General features: G+C 42.4%; 1 long non-coding RNA gene across 1 annotated transcript in view; it reads right to left on the reverse strand.

Moving 5' to 3' along the window:
- LOC117067040 overlaps positions 1-10602 on the reverse strand; it is a 185729-nt gene that overhangs the window by 151437 nt on the left and 23690 nt on the right. The window lies entirely within an intron of this gene.

Consider the following 10602-nt stretch of genomic DNA (forward strand, 5'->3'; position numbering starts at 1 on the left):
GGTGGAAAGAGTGCCCACCCTAAAATATAAATAACTTTAAACAGATAACATGATAACAGTAAGAATAAAATATAGCAAAACAAAAAATTAGGGACTATGTTTAGGATATAATTTATATAGAAAAGTGAGATTTTAAAAGCCACAAAGCATATTAAAATAAATTCTGTAAGTTTAGAACACTCTATAAAAATATATATGACTTCTCAGCAAAAGTATCCAAAACCAGAACATAGATATAGGCTTATTTCACCTAGTTAAAATAGAGTATTCTAACACACACACACAAACACACACATAGACACATTTTCATAATAGTACCACTTTTTAATGTATAATGCATGGGTTATCTGCTTTCATTTCCACAATAACCCCATCAATCAGGGTTGAGTATTAATCTCAGTTCACAGCTGTGGAAATTAAAGACTGAAGAATTGGGTAGCAATGGCAGAATTGGGATGTGAACTTAAAACTGGTAACCAGAGTATTCATCAGCATAAATCTAGACTGACCTTTACATGGACTAAGTTTATAAAATGTAAACTCCTGAAGTTCCTGTTTCTCCTTAAGTTCATCTGGAGACAGAACTATAGCTTTTAGGCTAGACTTTTTCATCTAGCCCTTGTGACTTCCTGACAACTTCATTGGTCTCCCCTCTCTCCAGACTTGTGGGATCCTGACTGCAGGGTGGAATAGGGGTGTTTTTTAATCATTCTCCTCCCCTGCCCTCATCTGTGCAGAGCACTCTACAGATTACAAAGTTTGTATATGTACACTACAGACCTATTACATAGCTTCTGTATATTACATACAGATTACATGTATCGTGTATACATTGCTTGCAAATTACATAGTTCAAGTATATTTGTTACATACCAATTATGTGGCTCATGTATGTAAAGTACATATCTATTATGTAGCTAATTATATATACTACATATAGATTACAAAGTTTATGAATGTACATTAACTCACTTGCCCCCCACAACAACCCTGCAAACTACAAGGAAAATCATTTTCATGGTAAGAACCTTGAGAGCAGCGGGTTAATGTTGCTAGGTGGGTGGGTTAACAGCAGAGCATGGACTTTAAACCCCCAGCCCAAAATCCTTCCCACTAGTCCAAACTGCAACCAAGATGCAGAAAAGGTCACCATCAAGAAGATCTTCAAAACTTAAAAAAAAAAAAAAAAAAAAAAAAGCTTTAGTTAGAATAATAGAGCTTTGAAAAGCAAACATTTCAAACCAAGAGAAAGGAGGGAAGGGGAAAGAAAACTCTGTGTCACAAACTAAAAATCAAGTCGTGATTAGCAATCTACGAGTAGTAAAATAGGTAATGAGAACAGCATTCACACAGACAGAAGGGAGAAACCTAGAAGTAAATGTGAGAAGACACTGTACACGAGGGTAAAGTCTCTGTAAGCACATGAGTGAAATACGAACCAGTGGCTATGCAGGGACTGGGCTCTAAGGCATCTTTGCCATTAACTCACTGCACAACCTTAGGCAAGTCTTCCTCCTGTCACTGCCTTAGTTCTTACATCCATAAGAAAAAGTCCATCATCGTAGTTACTTGTCCACAAAGCAAGTTGAGAGCCTTGAACAAAAAATATCTTGGCAAAACACATGATTACTTCCTGTCTAAAAGCACACTGAATAGGATACATATCAAACACGTACAGTTTAAGGTACCATAATAGACACCGTGTCTATTACGTAATCCTCTCGAATAACAAATGCAGCATATACACACCACAGGTGCCATAAAAGTCAGTAATAAGTTGACTTTTATTATGTCTTCTTTCTCATGGCAGAAAAGTAGTTAATGCTATGCTCTTACTCTAATATCCCTGAATATCTTACTAAATCAATCAAAATTAATAAGCAAACCTCCCCATCGTCTCTCTTCTGGACAGAGGCAGTCCCTTCCTAGCCATCCCCACCCCTTCACTCTCACCCTCATTCATTCTCCATAAGACAGCTAGGGTGATCTTTTCAAAGATCACAGTGCAGTACTCCCCTGCTTAAAGTCTTCGTTTTCCACATCTCTTGTGTCGAAGATCAAAATACTCAGCAGAGCTGAGAAAGCCCAGAACAATCCCGTGTCCTGTGCATCACCAGTGTCCTCTCACCCTGCTCTCCTCTTCTCCCTCTCTGCTCCACACAGGGTAGGCATTCAATAAATACTTGTTCAATGAATGAAAAGGCAAACAATGTGTTTTTTATGTGAACAATGTATTAAGGTTTGTTTCTGAGTAAGAAGCAATTATTGGCCCGATGCGGTGGCTCGTGCCTGTAATCCCAACACTCTGGGAGGCTGAGCCAGGCAGATCATTCGAGGTCAGGAGTTCCAGACCAGCCTGGCCAACATGGTGAAACCCCATCTCGACTAAAAATACAAAAAATAGCAGGGCATGGTGGCAGGCACCTGTAATCCCAGCTCCTTGAGAGGCTTGAACCTGGGGGGCGGAGACTGCAGTGAGCTAAGATCATGGCAGTGCACTCCAGCCTAGGCGAAAGGAAGGAAGGAAGGGAGGGAGGGAAGGAAGGGAGGGAGGGAGGGAGAAGCAATATTTGGGTGAACCAAACAATACATGGTTGAGTTTCAGGTGACAACTGTCAAGTGGGGAAGAATGCTGGGAGCAAGAACCTTCTGAGAGTCTTGCATACACTTGCCCTGCTGCAACATGAACCACACCGGGCTAAAGGTAAAACCTATAAGGACAAGACTTCAGCAAATTGCACGAGATATGTTTCAGCAACCAACACCACAGTTAACTCAAAACATCTCCTCCTAAGGCAAAAGAAAGTAACACCCAGTGAGGACTAAAGCTAACACGCAGGTTAATTCCAGGATCATTAATGACAACGGTCTTTGTGTAAAGGATTTATTTGATTACCTATCATGTCCATCAGATTAAGATGATAATAAGGAGAAAAAGAAGAGTGAAATCATTTCAGCTTTGCAGCAGCACTTCCCACCCACCCATTAGTGGGGATCTGTTTTTCCTGCTGTTATGCTAAGTGAATGAAATCACTGCAACAGGCCTTTTGCACAGAGGCGGTATAAAAGGACTTAAGGATCTTTCTAAAACCAGGCTTAAGTCAGAGTGTTCTGGCAGTCCTTTCAAAGACGCTTTCTAGCTGACACATCACTTGCCTCCTCAGAAGGGTTTGGTGTCAACTGGAAAAGGAAGCTGGAAGGAGGGAGGAGGTGCCCTCCTTCTCTGAAGGAGATAATGGTAAATGAGGGTCAACTCCCAGTATGATGGGCTAGGCCAACCCATTCTTCTCAGGCTTATACCAAGGTACTGAATAATAAGTATGTCACTCAGATGATGATAACTTCATCACAGCCATGTGAAAAGATCTTGACAACCAGGTTTTCTTTACTGATGATGGTGCTAAATTGCTGTGTCTCCCGAGCACTGGTAACTCTGAATTCCAGGTATAAATGGGTAAAGATCAGTAACTGCTCCTGAGCACCACAGAGCAGACCCTCACATAATAGATTGTGTCATTTGATGGAATACGGAAAGACCAAACAAAATAAAACTAAATTCTTGGATCTAGAGGCTGAAGGATCCTTAAAGGTAGGAGTGGGAGGGGGTGAGGGATAAAAGACCGTACATTGGGTACAGTGTACACTGCTCGGGTGATGGGTGCACCAAAATCTCAGAACTCACCACTAAAGACCCTATCATGTGAAAAAAGGTTTAACATCACTGATAATTAGGGAAATGCAAATCAAAACCACAGTGAGATACCATCTGACACCCATCAGAATGGCAATCATTAAAAAGCCAAGAAACAACAGATACTGGTGAGGTTGTGGAGAAATGGACATGCTTTTACATTGTTGGTGGGAATGTAAATTAGTTCAACCGTTGTGGTAGACAGTGTGGCAATGCCTCAAAGATTTAGAACTGGAAAGACCATTTGACCCAGCAAACACACTACTGGGTATCATCCCAACAGGCCTACTGGCATGCCAAAAAATATTAAATCATTCTATTATAAAGATATATGCACATGTATGTTCACTGCAGCACTACTCACAATAGCAAATACATGGAATCAACCCAAATGCCCATCAATAATATATTGGATAAAGAAAATGTGGTACATATACATCATGGAATACTATACAGCCATAAAAAGGAACAACATCATGTCCTTTGAAAGGACATGGATGAAACTGGAAGCCATTATCCTCAGCAAACTAACACAGGAACAGAAAACCAAACACTGCATGTTATCACTTATAAGTGAGAACAGAACAATGAGAACACTTGGACACAGGAAGGGGAACAACATACACAGAAGCCTTTTAGGGGAGGGTGGGTGGGGAGAGCATTAGAGAAAAGAGCTATTGTATGCTGGGCTTAATATCTAGGTGATGGGTTGATAGGTGCAGCAAACTACTATGGCACATGTTTACCTATGTAACAAACCTGCACATCCTGCATATGTACCCCAGAACTTAAAAAATAATAATTAAAAAAAAAGATTGCATCGTCTGCAAACAAAAAAACTTATTAATATAATCAAAAACCACCTGTTTCCCAAAAACTATTAAAATAAAAATGTTAAATAATTTTTAAGTAGGAATTGTGTCATATTAGTCTGTTTATAAAACCAGAGTACCTCTAAAGGAAATCTTCAATAAAATTAATAACTAAGTTAGAGGATTTTAAGTCAAATGATTTGTGGCTGTGGTATTCAACCAAGAATGAAATTACAGATGAAATGCACAGTTTGGGGGTAGGAGAAAAAAAGCAATAAAAACATTTTAAATACAGCCAACCACTTTAAATGAGCAGGTGTTTTAATCAATATCCCACAACTGTAAAAAATTTAGTGAACCTAAAGCATTGTCTCTATGGCAAAGTAAAAAAAGGAAGAAGAAGAAGAAGAAGGAGAAGGAGAAGGAGGAGAAGGAGAAGGAGGAGAAGGAGAAGGAGAAGGAGGAGAAGGAGAAGGAGGAGGAGGAGGAGGAAGAGGAGAAGGAGAAGGAGAAGGAGGAGAAGGAGAAGGAGAGGAAGAAGAAGGAGGAGGAGGAGGAGGGAAGAAGAAGAAGAAGGAGGAGGAGGAGGAGAGAGAAAGAGAAAGAAAGAAAGAAAGAAAGAAAGAAAGAAAGAAAGAGAAGGAGAGGAGGAGGAAGAGGGAGGAGGGAAGAAGAAGAGGAAGAAGAAGAAAAGGAGGAGGAGGGGGAAGAGAGAGAGGAGGAGGAGAAGGAAAAGGATGAGGAGAAAAGAAGGAGAAGGAGGAGGAAGAGGAGAAGGAGGAAAAGGAAAAGGAGAAGAGGAGGAGGAGGTGCAGGAGGAAGAGGAAGAAGAAGGAAAAGAAGAGGAGGAGGAGGAAGAGGGAGAGGAGGAGGAGAAGGAAAAGGATGAGGAGAAAAGAAGGAGGAGAAGGAGGAGGAAGAGGAGAAGGAGGAAAAGGAGAAGGAGAAGAAGAGGAGGAGGTGAAGGAGGAAGAGGAAGAAGAATGAGAAGAAGGAGGTGGGGGAGGAGGAGGAGAAATGGAGAAAAAGGAGCTCAGTGGCAACAGGGAAGGAAATTAAAGTTCTACATCACTTGATCCTGACTTTTTAAACTTATATACTCCTTTGAAAAGTTAATGAGACCAGGTGAAGTGGCTCATCCCTTTAATCTTATCACTTTGAGATGCCAAGATAGGAGAATTGCTTGAGCCCAGGAGTTTGAGACCAGCCTGAGCAACGTAGCAAGACCTCATCTCTACAAAACATTTAAAAAAAGAATTTGCCTGGTGTGGTGGTGTACACCTATAGTACCAGCTACTAGGGAGGTGGAGGCAGAAAGATTACTTGAGCCAGGAGGTTGAGGCTGCAGTGAGCCATGATTGCACCACTGCCTACAGCTCAGGCAACAAAGTGAGACCCTGTCTCAAAAAATAATAATTAATTTTAAAAAATTATTTTTGAGATGGAGATTCACTCTTGTCACCCAGGCTGGAGTGCAATGGTGCGATCTCGGCTCACTTCAACCTCCACCTCCTGGGTTCAAGCGATTCTCCTGCCTCAGCCTCTAGAGTAGCTGGGATTACAGGTGCATGCCACCACGTCCAGCGAATTTTTTGTATTTTTAGTAGAGATAGGGTTTCACCATGTTGGCCAAGCTGGTCTCGAACTCCTAAGTTCAAGTGATCGATCCACTCGCTTCGGCTCCGAAAGTGCTGGGATTACAGGCATGAGCCACCATGCCCGGCCTAATTGAAATTTTTAAAAACAACAGTTAACAAAAGCTCCTATTCCTCAGAAAAGTAAGCATATAAACTTGCAGAGAAATTTTTGCATATAGTTTTAGAGATTTTACTAACTTCTTAAAGTCTATCCATTGAATTTAATGTTTAAAATTGCAGCTGCAATTGAAGCACGGGATTGATTGTTTTCAGCTGGGAACGTTTTCCACTGAATAAGATGCTACAAGGGCTTAAGCATGAGTGGTCAAGTAAGGCTGATATAAAACACGTTGTTACAGCATGATCCTCAGACCATTTTCTCATATTTCTATTTGTCTAGGAAAAAGGGGCCAACAGAGAGAAGATGTGAGTTACAAAGTCTTCAATACAGTATTTCAAACGAGGAAGAAAACAACAGCCAACTTAAGAGTCGCTTGCAAATAGTATCTGTATATAGTGTCTGTTCATGTCCTTTGCCCACTTTCTAATGGCATGTTTTATTTCTATAAATGTCTAACCTTCTTATGTAACCTTCCAACTCATAGGATAATAGCATAGCAATTTTGCCTGAAGACCTGCTACTCATCTGTTCTGAAATGTCATGTGTAGTAAAAATGTATTCGAGAGTCATTTTGGCCATTCTTCTCTACTATAAAGATCGGGTGCCTATAAAATGCTTCGCTGATGAACTGTTTGTCTTGAAAAGGCTCACAAACAGACTGTGTACCCAGTTAATGACAGCTACCTTCTGACAGGGCTCCCTTCTGACCCCAACACACTTGCATGCAACTCCACACATTCACTCACCAGCTGAGCTCTTACAAAATATCCACTCCCTTTCAGAGACGACAGTGCCGTTCACCAGAAAGTTGAATCAAACGTGAAAACTACAAATGGTTCAGCCAGAAAATTATGCAAAGGAGAATGATTTTGATTCTGAACAATTGAACGCTACAGAAAACCAAAAGAAATCATGAAACCTATTGCAAGTGAAATGCTTATGAACCAAAAGGATCAGCAGATGTTGGCCATTTACTGAAGAAGCAGTTGGAGGCTCCACCCCTCGAGTTCTTTAAGAATAGTTCAAAAACAAGCTCAGCACTCTGCCATTGTCCTCCCTAAGAGCAAAAATCTGCAACAAGTGGCTCAGTGTTGCTCTTCTTTCCAGTCCTGCGATTCCACAAATACTGGCATTTACAGGACATTTTACCCTTCTTAAAAATGTAAAATTTAAAAGAATGTGATGAACATTTTTGAATTCTAGAAAAACTACGTCACTAAAGTGAATTCATTTTAGTTCCTTATTTGCCAATTAAAATTTGTCAATTGACTTAAGCTTTTCTAAAATGGAGTAAGTCATATGAGCCCATTTTTCCAATTATTCTAGCCATTCTTTCATCTTCCAATGCATACACAGAGTATCTGAAAGGACGTCCACCAAATGTCACCAAAGGTTGTGTGTGTGGTAGAATTTTAAAATATTTTCTCCTGTACTATCATGTATCACTTGATTTTGTATAATAAGCATGTATCATTTTTACCCCAAAAAAGCATCATTTCTTTTAAAATCCAATGGAACTCTACACATTAGAAGTTATGGAAAATCAGGGCTGGGTGCGGTGGCTCACGCCTGTAATCCCAGCACTTTGGGAGGCCAAGGCGGGTGGATAACGAGGTCAGAAGTTGAAGATCAGCCTGGCCAACACGGTAAAACTCCATCTCTACTAAAAACTACAAAAATTAGCTGGGCGTGGTTGCACGTGACTGTGGTCCCAGCTGCTCAGCAGGCTGAGGCAGAAGAATTGCTTGAACCCGGGAGGTGGAGCTTGCAGTGAGCCGGGAACGTGTCACTGCATTCCAGCCTGGGCCACAGGACGAGACTCCGTCTCAAAAAGAAAAAAAGAAGCTATGGATAATCAGCTAGGCACGGTGGCTCATGCCTGTAATCACAGTACTTTGGGAGGCTGAGATGGGCAGATCATGAGGTCAAGAGTTCGAGACCAGCCTGGCTAACGTGGTGAAACCCCTTCTCTACTAAAAACACAAAAAATGAGCCAGGCATGTTGGTGCCTACCTGTAATCCTAGCTACTCGGGAGGCCGAGGCAGAAGAATCGCTTGAACCCAGCAAGTGGAGATTGCAGTGAGCCAAGATTGTGCCATTGCACTCCAGCCTGGGTAACAAAGCAAGACTACATCTCGAGAAAAAAAAAAAAAATGTTATGGGAGACCGTCATATAACAGTACTGGAAGAGACTATTTCTCCCCAGTGCTCTCAGATCTCACCACCAGTTTTTCCCTGCCCTGGTCCTGCTATGATACAAGAAAACTTCTGCTCAAGGATAACTCCTGTAAATCAAAACTCCCACACACAGACATAAAATGAGACAGTGGCCAAATTTATGGGGTTGACAAGTCACTGCCACTCAGACATGCCTGAAATGAGTAGAGAAGCATTCATTCCATTGTAGATTCTGGTGAGAGAATTTAGAGAAAGCCAGTGCAGCCCAGCCCTTGCACATGCTAACGGTAAATGTTTTCTTCTTTGGTAAGGCTGGTTCCGGGTGAACAGGAACCAGAGCTGACCATAACTTTGATGACCAGGAACCGTCCACATCCACAGAACACTGCTTGCCACCACTCACCAAACAAGTCTCTCTAGTTCCCTCATTTGCTCTATTTTTATCACGTGTCTCTTTTGTCTTTTTCTCATAGCTGAGATGTAAGTGACTGTAGGCATTCTTTCTAAGCACTCTCCAAGCTTCCCTGAGGCTTGGAGGCTCATTTTTCCAGCCCGTGCACAGTGAAATAAAAAATATTCAGAGACTCTTCCCTGATAAGGTTTTGTTGTAAGACAGGGAGGGGCAAAGCTGGTGTGCTTTCGGGTGGCTTTATTTGTAATTGGAAAGGATTGGCCTTCGTGGATGGTTAATCCATACCCAGGATAGGCGTTTTCCTACTTTCTAGTTTTATAACCCACAGTCCTAAAAGGAGCAGAAGGTAATGTCATCAGGGGACCTGTGTTAAAGCCCTGACTCTAAAAGTTTATGATTAACACACATTTGTAAAGTACCACCAAGAAGACAGACTTTGGTGCTCAAAAATGGAAGACATCAACTCTGCTTTCAAGAAGCCTGCGGTCTCAGAGGAGTGTGACAAATGCAATATAATGGGGTGAAAGAATGGGGTGGACTTCATCCCAGGCACAGGAGGTGGCTGGGCCTGGCGGGGGGCTCCCAGCTTCCACCATGAAGTGGGATGCCAAGGTGTCTGCCCCTCCGGAGGACCTCAGCATCCAGAAGGGGCAGTTCCTCCTAGAGGGTCACCCAACTCATGCAGGAGAATTCAGAAAATGACTGTTGAAGGAGGTAGCCCTTGAACTATAGAGGAGGTGGGGTGGGTGACTTTCCAGGCAGGGAGGACAGCACAGACACGGGCAGTGCCACCTATGAATTCATGCGCTCAATTACACTGCACATGCAAATCATCTCCGGATCATTCACCCCGTGAGACCTTGATTCTTTCTCTGCAAAATGAAGACAACAACCCTTGCCTGACTACATAAAGAGTTGTGAGGATTCAATAAAGAATATAAAAGAGCTACATCAACTGACAAGTTCTATTATTATGAAAGAGAACTGTGGTACAGGACCTGTCAAGATTCAACCCCAGATAACAGTGCTATGTGGAGAAAGAATCTAGCCCCATCTCTGCCACGAACCTCCCCACCACCATAGGCCTCAGCTTTCCTCATCTGTCCGATTAGTGGCTTGGAACCAGACAGGCTAGAAGCCCTTTCTGCGCTGGTATTTTATTGTAAGTCCCCTTTAAATCTAGCTGCCAGTAACTAGCACGTGGCTCCCGCCCCCAGACTGCTTCTTTATTCATTCCTAACCTTTACCTTGGCAGATGAAATATAAGATTCATCAACCACATTTGACAGCCCATGGCAAGTTTCCTGTTTTCCATCGTCCCTCTGCAGGTCACAGACACACAGAACCCAGCCGTGGCAGGCTCAGCCAGGGTCCGGGGCTGCTCACAACGGCTGCATTCCTCCCCGAGGGCCAAGGGAAGTCCTGAGCGCAGGCCAGGGTTGTTTGGTTTTGAGGTGTGCTGGAATGAAAGGCACCCTGGAAGTGGAAGGTTCGGTCATTCATTCATTAATTATATCTATAATTGAGGGTTTGTTCTTAAGAGCGAGTCCTTTGAAAGTACTTTCCTTCAAACAGTGACTGTCACAGAGGCATCAGATATTCACCATCTTCTCAATTGCCTCAGCACAGCGAGCTTTATTCCAGGACTGGAGATCCTGTTCTGAGCTGGCTCTCCCTTCTCAGGCTCACTCACCCTCCCTTTAGAGGTGGAGCTTACTGGGGGTGGAAAAAGGTGTGTGTATCTCTGTTG

This window comes from Trachypithecus francoisi, unplaced genomic scaffold, assembly GCF_009764315.1.
Source record: "Trachypithecus francoisi isolate TF-2019V2 unplaced genomic scaffold, Tfra_2.0 Lachesis_group20, whole genome shotgun sequence".
Taxonomy (NCBI): Eukaryota; Metazoa; Chordata; class Mammalia; order Primates; family Cercopithecidae; genus Trachypithecus; species Trachypithecus francoisi.